Raw genomic sequence first — 12,186 nt, 5'->3', positions numbered from 1 at the left:
AATACCAATATAGTAACTGCCTAATTTTGCCTTGAAACTAGTCCCTTCAGCTAAAGAACATACATTTTAGTAGGATGGCATTATTCTAGAATGATTGGGAACACTATAAGCAAGGGACTAGCTATCTCATTCCAGTGAATTTTTTGGTGAGAGAATTTTTAGGGCATTGCAATGAAACCATAAATAACAGACCTGAGAAAATATGTAGGACTCTTGAAATAAACTTGGCCACATTTATATTCTAAATGATGATTGCTGGAACAAGATCCAAAAACTCATTCACCTTCTAATTATATACATACCTACACCATGTATATCGCATACAATCTAGAGAAGACACACAAGAATGAAGCAACTTGTCTTGGAGCATGTCTTCTATTATTCCAAAGTTCTTAACCTTCCAATTTTAGAAGAACCAAACAAAACTTTTCTCACTTCTCAACCATATTCAAGTTACTGAATGTTGACAGAATACCTCTGTTGCTCCAACACTTACCTTGTTGCCTCAAAGGTTGAGATCTCCTTCCCAGTGCCATCCAGATCAATGAGAGAGACATACTGTCCAGAATAAGTGCAATAGAAGGCTTCCTTTATATATCTTGAACCTTATGCTCTTCAAGGGTGGAACTTTAAAACTGGGTTAAAATAACAGAACATGCAAAGAGAAGAAGATTCTTGGTACCAAAAAAGTCCTTCAACTTAGTGTTATCAACACAAAGAGAAAGCTAACTTAGTAGAAGGAAATTGGAGAGACTACCAAATGCTTATCCTCAGTCATTGTTGCTTATGATTAAAAAGGAATGCCTTACTCTAATATTGGGTTGTGTCATCAAGGTTTGAGATCACTTTGCAGATATTGATTCCTTGTTAAAGAGAACAGGTAGACTTACACACTCACGTGGATCTCCCTCTACATGCTTTAATTATTTTGCTCCTATGTATTATCAAATCCTTATTTATCTTAATTTTCTACTATGGACCATCTTCTTTGTGACTTGTTCAAAACCATTTAGTAGGAAGAAATGTGCTAACTCATTCTTTACATTGAATGTATGTACCTTTGCACCTAACCTCTTACTGTACGAAATAGGAATACCTTTCTCTTTATTGGAAGATCCTTCTAAAATTCTAGATATAGTACTCAATGCTATTTTACTGATTACACTTAACAACTGCATGATTATGGTAATTATGCTCACCTAATTTTAACTTGTGTGACAGTTGATTATTGCACTATCAGGCTGATATACCTTACAGGTTTAACCTTGGGGCACCATAAAATATGTTTACCAAAACTTTTATAGAAATCTTTTACATGGTATCAGAATGGAAGCATTACAAATATTTTGGTCAGTATTGCTATTACTGCATACTCATCCTTGGAACTTGTAACAGCTGGATTTTTCTACGAACTAATTTCATCATTAAACTAACTGATTTGTATTTCATAATCACATGTCATAGATTTCAAAAAAAAAGTCTTAAACTGAATATATTCAAACAAGATTATCATTATCTATTAATTGACATAATCAGCTGAAATTAAATCTAAAATATTTACTGAAATGAAAATGCAATTAATATGCTACTAATAACTAACTAAATTTTTAAGATAACATCTAACTTTTTCATAAAAGAAACTTTCAGCTGGAAAGGAAAAATACTATCATAAAAGTTAAATCGAACATATTGATTTAGTTGAGAAACTTTCCAAATTGGTTGTCCAAGCTCTGACTTTGGTGAGAGGAGAAGCATTATCATAGGCTTAACCTCCCAACCACGGACCTTTTTACTTATCCCCACAGGTTCTAAATTAATAGAATGGCCCTCCCTACCCTGAGGTCAGGCTTGGGATGTTCATTGATCCAACCATCGGAGTATTCAGGTGGGTTGAGGTCCCAGACTCCCAACAGCTATTCGGGTGAATAACTGAAGCATCAGGACAACAACGCGATCAATTTGTTGTGGCAAGTCTACCTAATATCGCCTTGGCTAAGGATTTTAGATATGGGTTTATAACCCGATCTCCACCACTCAGCTTGATAACTAATTTCAAAAGTGGATTTGCATGAGCTAAAATGCATTAGATTTAATTGTGTAGTTTCAATTACTGATATTATTTTTGTTTTTCTTTTATTAGGTTCATCTACACCTCTTCACCATCAACAGGTCATCAGACTGGTGTCTCCTAGGTTCCTGAACCATTATATCATGTACCTATTCATAAGATTTTGGTGCTACAGCCTATGAAATTCCTTAGTATTCAGAACTGAACATTGTTCTTATATTGTTAAGACATATTTGTCTGAAGTTAAATATTCAGGAAAAATCTGCAGACTTTAACATGTTCGATTTGATGATTGAATAATCTTATTTTCAAAAGAAATTTCAAAGTGATAACATTCGGTATTTCTTGAGAAAAGAAAAGGAGTATATAAACATTAATACTTTCACAGCTGGCTTTCTCTATTAAACACCAAACTGTTTAAGAAGCGACCATGAATACAAACTTTTAAGGCATTTACAAGAGTTCAGAACATAAGGTAAGCAGCAAGACTATTACTGTGTGAAATATTACTTAAGATTTGGATCAAAAACCGATTTAGAAAGGACAAGAATCTATGAATGAAATATGGAAGAAAAGAAAAACTTAAAAACACCTCCCTACTTGACTCACGGCTTTACAATATCTTAGCTCAGTTGTCTCCTTTAGATTTCCACAGGAACAGTCGATGATAGAAATGCAAAGACGTGAGAATTTGGGTGTAAGGCACTATGACTAAGCAGGGTGATAGATGTTTTGCGGAATGAATGGGTGATGGATATCAATGGCCCGATAGACGACAAGGCCAACATATTTATTAAATTAAACCTGACCTTATGGCTTCCTGCCATTACAAGATCTCAAATTCGATTTGCATTCCATCGGTTGGAAAAGAAATATGAAAAGGAAGAAATATTGAATCGAAGGTGAAAGATGAAAGGTTTTATTTATTAATATTATTTAATGTTTTATTATCATCTTGGTTAAATTATAAATAAGTATTTGCAAGGTGGCATTATTGGATTAATAATGTCATGTCCCCTTTCTAGCGACATGATTCCTACAGTAGATTTGCCTATCATTGACTCTCGTAGGCAAATGATTTTGGAGAGAGAGTCATCCTGTTGCCAGATGATTGCATTTTGCTCTCGGAGAGTTATATTTAATCCTACATCCAGTAAGTGGGGCCTACATGTTCTAATGTTGAATTGAGATTGCACTTTTAATTTTATAAAGTTATTTAATAATAAAGTGCATTATAATAAGATTTTATAAAAAGATGTTTGTAGAAGCTCCCAGTAACTTCTTAAAAAAGTGAATAAATAGAGGGCAGGAGGCACCCATTTGGACAAGCGATGTTGTGGATTCTACTTCTAATTATATTGGAGCAATTTGCAATCTTTGGTCTGCAAATTTCCATTAGGTCTTTGGGAACGAAAATTCCTTTGGATCTGCATAACTGAGGAAGTGAGATATTTTCCGAAGGGTTGCTCATTGGAGATGGTATTCAGCCATTTCATGTTGGATGAATTTGAGAATCAATTTTTAAGGGTCTGAAGTTGGTAAGGAAAGTAAGGCAATTTTGTTACATCTAGGGAGGCACCTTCAAAAAAGGGTTTACAACAAATTCTAAATTCTACAATTTAGGGCAATTTTCCATTGGTTAACCTCTTCTGGAGCAGCGTTCTTCATAAACAATAATTTTGGAGCTAACCTCCAACACCAGCGACCATTTTATGAGCCACCTTCATCATTGGTGTGGAGTCTAAAGGATCATTTTAAAAAATCGCAAGCCTAGAGTTAATTGTGAACTTTCAAATCAGGACTGGGAGCAATTTACAGCTCGAATTGCATTATTTTCTGGAGTCGGAATTAAAAGTTTCAAGACGTAACAGGAGGTTGGGAAGCGGTTTGGAATTCACCCATCCCAGAGACTTCCGTATTGACTGTTCATGGACTACAAGCGAATCTACAATCTTCATTGCAGGAGGACTGGGGGATAATTTAATATCTTCGTAGCTGATCCATATTGCATGCGACCCAGTGCATTTTGCATCTTTATACCAAGCGGTCGATATTATAAATCGCATCAGTATAGTAAATACTAGCAGGCAGGCAAAATTAGCAATATATGAATTAATTCTGCGGCATCAGCTATAGTCCCAGGTTGTGGAGGACGGATTAAGAAAAAATCTGAATCGATCGCCATTCAGCTAATCTCATTCAAACAGCAAACAATGGAAGCAGTAATCCCAGGTTCTTAATATTGCTTGGTTGTTTATGTACAGACTTTGTTATTCATTTCAATTGGATTGTTATTAGATATGGGAAGAACTCGTTATACTGTAACAAATCTGTTCTTAAAATAATTTTTCTTGAATACTGTTGGTACTATCATTATCCAATTGCATTTGTTACAGCTAGCTCATTTGGTGAATTGTTTGAAACATTACATTTTTACTCACTTATCGTGTGTATGCCAAGTATTTGACAAATTTCCACAGTTCAATATTGTTTTTTCGAGACTCTTATAGTGAGGGTCATGTCAGTGGTATCAGAGCGATGTTCTTGCCATCCTGTTGGGTAAAACATCTTATGAAACCTTATCCCAGGTATTATATACGCAGAAGAGCAACACTTAAGGGCAAATAGAAATTCAGAGATATGGGTGAGAGACAGTCACAGAGTCCACCTAGAATTGATGACGATGAGACCAGAGAGTTCTACAGAATCATGACTACCAGACAGCAAGAAATAGCCCAGTCATTACAAGCATTGACTACCATAATGGAGAGAGTTGTTCTGCCCAGGATTCAGGAACAGGGTAGAGGGACGCCTGATCATGATAATAGAAGTGTGGCAGGCTCACAGAGTGCTCCTAGGCGCAGATCATGGACAGCAAATAGGCCTACTCGTCCCACTTTCCTTAGGGAGGAGGCCCAGGAGATAGAAGATGACTTGCAGGAGGATTTTCAGGATGATCTCAGAGCTGCTACTGCAGAATGGCAGGCATTACCACCCCATGTGCGTGAGCTACTGAACTTTGATCGCTACTTGAACCAGAGGAGAGAGCATATGAGGAGTAGCCGTCAACACAGGAGGCCTAGAGGAAGTCATGATAATGAGTTGCAGCGAGCTGCTAGTAAACTCACTTTACCATCTTTCGATGGTAGTGGACTGATGACAGCACAGGCATGGATTCATAAGTTGGATACTTTCCTAGCATTGAGGCCTATGTCAGAGATAGATGCCATCAGGTACGCCACCTTGCATTTGGAGGGCGCAGCTCATGATTGGTGGTCACACGGGATGATTACTTTGCAGCACAATCAGGTGACATCTTACCAGGACTTTGTGGATAGATTGGTTGAGCGTTTTGATAGGAAGGATCCAGAGATCTATTTTCGTGACCTCGCACAGTTGAGATAGTCAGGCAGTTTGGAGGTTTATATTAGTGAATTCCAGAGGTTGTCAGTTATGGTACAGGATGTGTCTGAGAGACGGTTGGTTATCTTGTTCATAGAGGGATTGTCTGAACCCCTCAAGGGTTGGATTAAGGCATTTGACCCACCAACACTTCAGGAGGCTATGAGGAAAGCACAGAGTATGGAGCTTACAACACCTTCTAGCAGGTTCACTTCCAGGAGTACTACTTCTTTTAGAAATAATAAGAAGTTTGATAAGAATAAAGGGAAGAGCGTTGATACCAAAGGAAAATCCACTACACCCCTGGATGCAGAAGCACTAAACAACCTGCGTAGGAAGAAGCTATGCTTCTATTGCAAAGGCCCATATGATAGGGACCATGATTGTCCTTTGAGACCTAAGGGAAAGGCCAATAGAGTTATGTGGGCATATTACGAAGGATAAAATTCTGACAGTACAGCACATGAGGATGATCACAGTGATACAGAGCCTGAGGGAGAGACAGGGAATTCAGAGCAAAAAGAGGAACCTGAGTTACATTTAGAGCAGGGTCGTTTGTCTAATATTCAGCAGGAGGGATCCTTTAGGTTACGTGGTGTTCTAGCAGGACAGAAGGTGATCACATTGGTTGATACAAGTGCTACGCACAACTTCATTGATGCACGTCTGGTTGAGCGCCGTGGTATTAAGACAGAGGAGTTTGAGGTTCTCCGAGTACAGGTTGCTGATGGTTACACTCTTAAGTGTAACAGGATGGTTAGAGACATGCCTTTACGCCTGAATAATTATGAGTTCAAAGCAGATTACCATGTGGTCAATATGGGTGACTTGGATATCGTTTTGGGTATGACATGGTTACGTTTATTAGGTGAGGTCACTTTCCGACTCAAGGACATGGAGATCAAGTTTGAGGTAGATGGGAAGCGGCATGTGTTGAGAGCTATCAGGAATAGTGACATCTAAACCATTTCTCTCAGGCGACTGGAAAGATTGGTGAGGCATAATGATATTGAATGGGCAGCCATGTGTACTTTCATGCCCACAAAGGAGGAACAACAAAAGACAGAATATCACCCAGACATCCAGATATTGAGAAAGAAGTATAACAAGGTATTCAGCGATATTCCACCTGGTACACCACCTGATAGAGGGATTGAGCACATCATTGAATTAGAAAAGGGTGCTAAACCAGTTATGATTACTCCATACAGGCATCCAAAGAGGCTCAAGGATGAAATAGAGAAAACCATCAAGGAGCTTCTTGCAATGGGACACATTAGACCTAGTAAGTCTCCTTTTGCTTCTTCAGTAGTTTTGGTGAAGAAGAAAGATGGTTCACTACAGATGTGCATATATTACAGGGTGCTGAATAAGAAAACCATTAAGAATAGATATCCCATTCCGCGAATCGATGAGCTGATAGATGAATTACATGGGGCATGCTACTTTAGTAAGATTGATTTGAGATCCGGTTACCACCAGATTAGAGTCAGAGAACAGGACATAGAGAAGACTGCTTTCAGATGTCATTGTGGGCACTTTGAGTTTATAGTTATGCCATTTGGGTTGACCAATGCACAAGCTACTTTCCAGTCTACCATGAATAAGGTCTTCCACCATCAGCTGAGGAAGTTTGTGTCGGTTTTCTTTGATGATATCTTGGTATACAGTCGGACATGGCATGAGCATATGGAGCATTTAGAGACAGTATTGAATACCTTGCAGGCAGAGTCCTTGTATGCCAAAGAGTCCAAATGTGATTTGGGTATGACCGAGTTATTATACTTAGGTCATATTATCAGTATAGGAGGAGTACGGATGGATCTTGATAAGATCCGTGCTATAGTGGAGTGGCCTATTCCTGAGAACCTGACCCAATTGAGAGGATTCCTTGGTTTATGTGGCTTCTATCGCAGATTTGTTTGCGGATATTCACGACATGCGGCTCCTATGATAGACTTGCTAAAAAAGGGAGCCTTTGTCTGGACATCGAAGGCACAGGCTTGTTTTGACAGATTCAAACAGATCATGACTTCATGTCCGGTATTAGCATTGCCCGATTTCTCAAAGCCATTTGAACTCCAGTGTGACGCCTCAGGAGATGGTATTGGGGCTGTTTTGATGCAGGACAAACAGCCTATTGCATATGAGAGCAGGAAACTCTGTGGGCCAGAGAGATCATTTAGCATTTACGATAAGGAGATGTTAGCTATCATGCACGCATTGGCTAAATTCAGGCAGTATCTAGTAGGTGGTAAGTTTTGTGTAAAAACTGACCACAACAGTTTGAGACATTTCCTTGGACAGAGAGATCTCAATGATAGACAGCAGAAATGGGTAAGTAAGCTGCAGGCCTACGACTTTGATATATCATACGTTAGGGGGACTCAGAATGTGGTAGCAGGCGCCTTGTCACGCAGACCACATCTCAGTGCGATGGTTGAGATCTCTGAGGATTGGAAGCATTTGATTATTGCAGAGTATGCTAGAGACTCTTGGGCATCTGGGATAGTTGATGGGACAATTGTTGATACCAAGTATACACTTGTGGATGAATTGATTATTTACAAGAACAGGATATTTTTAGTCCCAGGATCCAAGATGAAGCGGGCTATTATGAGGGCTCTTCATGATTCACCTATAGCTGGCCATCCCGGGTACTTTAAAACATATAGACAGGTGCGAGAACGATTTACATGGAAAGGACTCAAGAAAAATGTGTTGCAGTATGTTCGTGAGTGTCCTGTTTGTCAGCAGAATAAACAAGAGCACACCTTTCCAGCAGGACTCCTACAGCAACTTCCCATTCCAGATCAAAAGTGGGAATGCATATCCATGGATTTCATTACAGGGTTGCCCAAGGCTCATGGACGCAATTGCATTTATGTGGTGGTGGATAGACTGACGAAGTATGCTCACTTCTTTCCCATCACCACTACTTACACAGCAGTACAGGTAGCTGAGGTATTCTTCAGAGAGATTTTCAGGTTACATGGGATACCCCGAAGTGTTGTAAGCGACAGAGATAGTAGATTCTTGAGTCATTTTTGGCAGGAGGTGTTTCGATTATGTGGCACTGAGCTCACACCCAGTACTAGTTATCACCCGCAGACTGATGGACAAACGGAAATAGTGAACAAATGGGTGGAAGGTTACTTGAGGAATTACGTGGTTGATCAGTAGAAGGCATGGGCAAGATGGATTTATTTGTGTGAATATTGTTATAATACCACTTTTCACATGTCTATTCAAATGACACCTTTTCGAGTGTTATATGGGTATGATGCACCGAGCTTTATTGACTTGCTGATGGGTGATGTTCGGGTTCCACGTGCCGGGGGTTTGATTCAAGAGAGTAAGGACATTATTAATGCTCTCCGGGATAACATAGCTCGGGCACAGAATCAGTATAAGCAGTATGCAGATCAAAAGAGGACAGAGAGGAGCTTTGAGGGTGGTGACATGGTTTACCTCATGCTTCAGCCATTCCGACAATCTACTCTCAAAAAGAGTGGGTCAGAGAAGCTTAAGCCTAGGTATTATGGGCCTTTCAGGATCACCAGGCGAATGGGGGAATTGGCTTATGAGCTTGAGCTTCCAGTAGATAGCAAAGTGTACAATGTGTTCCATGTGTCGCGCCTCAAAAAGGTGTTGGGACAGAATGTGGTACCTTCTGCGGTATTACCTCCCTTGGATGATGAAGGGAAATTGATCTTAGTGCCAGAATTCATTTTGGATAGCAGTGAAAAGCAGCTCCACAGAAGGGTGATCAGAGAATATTTGGTTAAATGGAGAGATCTACCAGTTGAAGATGCCACTTGGGAAAATGAAACAATTTTGCAGCATCGAGCTTTGAGATTGCTTGAGGACAAGCAATTTCAGGAAGGGCGGACTGTCATGTCCCCTATCTAGCGACATGATTCCTACAGTAGATTTGCCTATCATTGACTCTCGTAGGCAAATGATTTTGGAGAGAGAGTCATCCTGTTGCCAGATGATTGCATTTTTCTCTCGAAGAGTTATATTTAATCCTACATCCAGTAAGTGGGGCCTACATGTTCTAATGTTGAATTGAGATTGCACTTTTAATTTTATAAAGTTATTTATTTAATTTTATAAAGTTATTTAATAATAAAGGGCATTATAATAAGATTTTATAAAAAGATGTTTCTAGAAGCTCCCAGTGACTTCTTAAAAAAGTGAATAAATAGAGGGTAGGAGGCACCCATTTGGACAAGCGATGTTGTGGATTCTACTTCTAATTATATTGGAGCAATTTGCGGTCTTTGGTCTGCAAATTTCCATTAGGTCTTTGGGAACGAAAACTCCCTTGGATCTGCATAACTGAGGAAGTGAGATATCTTCCGAAGGGTTGCTCACTAGAGATGGTATTCAGCCATTTCATGTTGGATGAATTTGAGAATCAATTTTTAAGGGTCTGAAGTTGGTAAGGAAAGTAAGGCAATTTTGTTACATCCAGGGAGGCACCTTCAAAAAAGGGTTTACAGCAGATTCAAAATTCTACAATTCAGAGCAATTTTCCATTGGTTAACCTCTTCTGGAGCAGCGTTCTTCATAAACAATAATTTTGGAGCTAACCTCCAACACCAGCGACCATTTTATGAGCCACCTTCATCATTGGTGTGGAGTCTAAAGGATCATTTTAAAAAATCGCAAGCCTGGAGTTAATTGTGAACTTTCGAATCAGGACTGGCAGCAATTTACAGCTCGAATTGCATTATTTTCTAGAGTCGGAATTAAAAGTTTCAAAACATAACAGGAGTTTGGGAAGCGGTTTGGAATTTGCCCATCCCAGAGACTTCCGTATTGATTGTTCATGGACTGCAAGCGAATCTGCAATCTTCATTGCAGGAGGACTGGGGGATAATTTAATATCTTCATAGCTGATCCATTTTGCATGTGATCTAGTGCATTTTGCATCTTTATACCAGGCGGTCGATATTATAAATCGCATCAGTATAGTAAATAGTGGCAGGCGGGCAAAATTAGCAATATATGAATTAATTCTGTGGCATCAGCTATAGTCCTAGGTTGTGGAGGACGAATTAAGAAAAAATCTGAATCGATCGCCATTCAGCTAATCTCATTCAAACAGCAAACAATGGAAGCAGTAATCCCAGGTTCTTAATATTGCTTGGTTGTTTATGTACAGACTTTGTTATTCATTTCAATTGGATTGTTATTGGATATGGGAAGAACTCGTTATACTGTAACAAATCTGTTCTTAAAATAATTTTTCCTGAATACTGTTGGTACTATCATTATCCAATTGCATTTGTTACAGCTAGCTCATTTGGTGAATTGTTTGAAACATTACATTTTTACTCACTTATCGTGTGTATGCCAAGTATTTGACGAATTTCCACAGTTCAGTATTGTTTTTTCGAGACTCTTATAGTGAGGGTCATCTCAAATAATGCTTAATGTAATAATGCCACTTTGTATGTATTTATTTATGATTTTAATTAAGAGAGTAATATAATGTTAAGTGATATTATTATTTAATAAAATCAATAAAGGTAAGAACTTTGTTTTATTTTAATAATTATATATATATATTTTTTTTAAATTTTAGCTCATGCAATTTTCCACTAAGAAATTTATGGTCAAGCCCTAATAACCTTGCCATGGCGACTTTTAGGTCAAACCTGTCATTCCTGATAACTGAATCATATGGTCATCCCATTCCAAATGACCTCGTTTCGTAATGCTTCCCCTCTCTCCAATCTTTCATCCTGTAAACATTTTTAAACAACATTCTTGCGAAAACATCAATTCAAGATTCATAATTTGTTAAGCAAAATCATCAAGTGGTTTTTAGGAAATCTCATTATTCAACGACTAAAATAAACTAATTCCATTTCACATGAACACAATGACTAGATTTAATTGACTAGTTTCATTTGATAATCAAATTGATGCAACGGCTATAATTAACTGATTCAATTTCACATGAACATGATCAATTGATGCAACGGCTATAATTAACTGATTCAATTTCACATGAACATGATCAAATCAATGCAACGGCTATAATTAACTGATTCAACAACTTAAAAATTTTAGGGCAAAATTTGGGATGTAATAGAACTTCAGGAATATTACCCCTTACAATGCTATTTTTTGGTTTCAGAAGTTATTAAATAATGTCTCCAATATCATATTAACAAGGTTATATTATGGCATCTCTAACTTTGAATAACACGTAGTTCATTTTTCATAATTGTTGTGCTGCTATTATTAATTCATTACTGTAGCTATTTGGAAATTGTGAAGTTTGGTTTGTCCACAACCCTGACCATACTTGGATTGCTTTGGACTAGGTATTGATACTAGTTTTGGTCTAGTCCAGGATTGTGTATTTGGTCAGGATATATCTTTTTGGCTTACTGTAGAGCCAAGCTCCCTTAGGATCTTGGTCAAACATAGACTGGTTCAAAATTCGTGTTGATCATAGTATAGGTCCAAATCAGGCTTGCAAAACACAAGACTTCACATGCTAAACTGACACATGCAACTAATAGCAGCTACCACACATCCATTTTTAGGGACATTATCTTCACAAGAATATGGAGCTACCTTTAATTTATGATAACCTCCTTAGTTGTTGTCTAGAAATCAATAGTCCTATTTTTCTATGGACTCACTACATAACTCTTGCCTACTACTATGTTGGATAAATCCTCCATGTCACC

General features: G+C 38.3%; 1 protein-coding gene across 1 annotated transcript in view; it reads left to right on the top strand.

Annotated features, from left to right (window-relative positions):
* LOC149578572 (Flavin containing amine oxidoreductase family) overlaps positions 1–12,186 on the top strand; it is a 238,478-nt gene that overhangs the window by 193,428 nt on the left and 32,864 nt on the right. The gene's annotated exons all lie outside the window — the stretch shown is intronic.

Source organism: Cupressus sempervirens, chromosome 1 (assembly GCF_028749045.1).
Source record: "Cupressus sempervirens isolate cs-2001-9-10 chromosome 1, ASM2874904v1, whole genome shotgun sequence".
In the NCBI taxonomy this organism is placed as follows: Eukaryota; Viridiplantae; Streptophyta; class Pinopsida; order Cupressales; family Cupressaceae; genus Cupressus; species Cupressus sempervirens.
The sequence above is the reverse complement of the archived record's forward strand: the minus strand, read 5'-3'. Positions and strand labels throughout refer to the sequence as shown.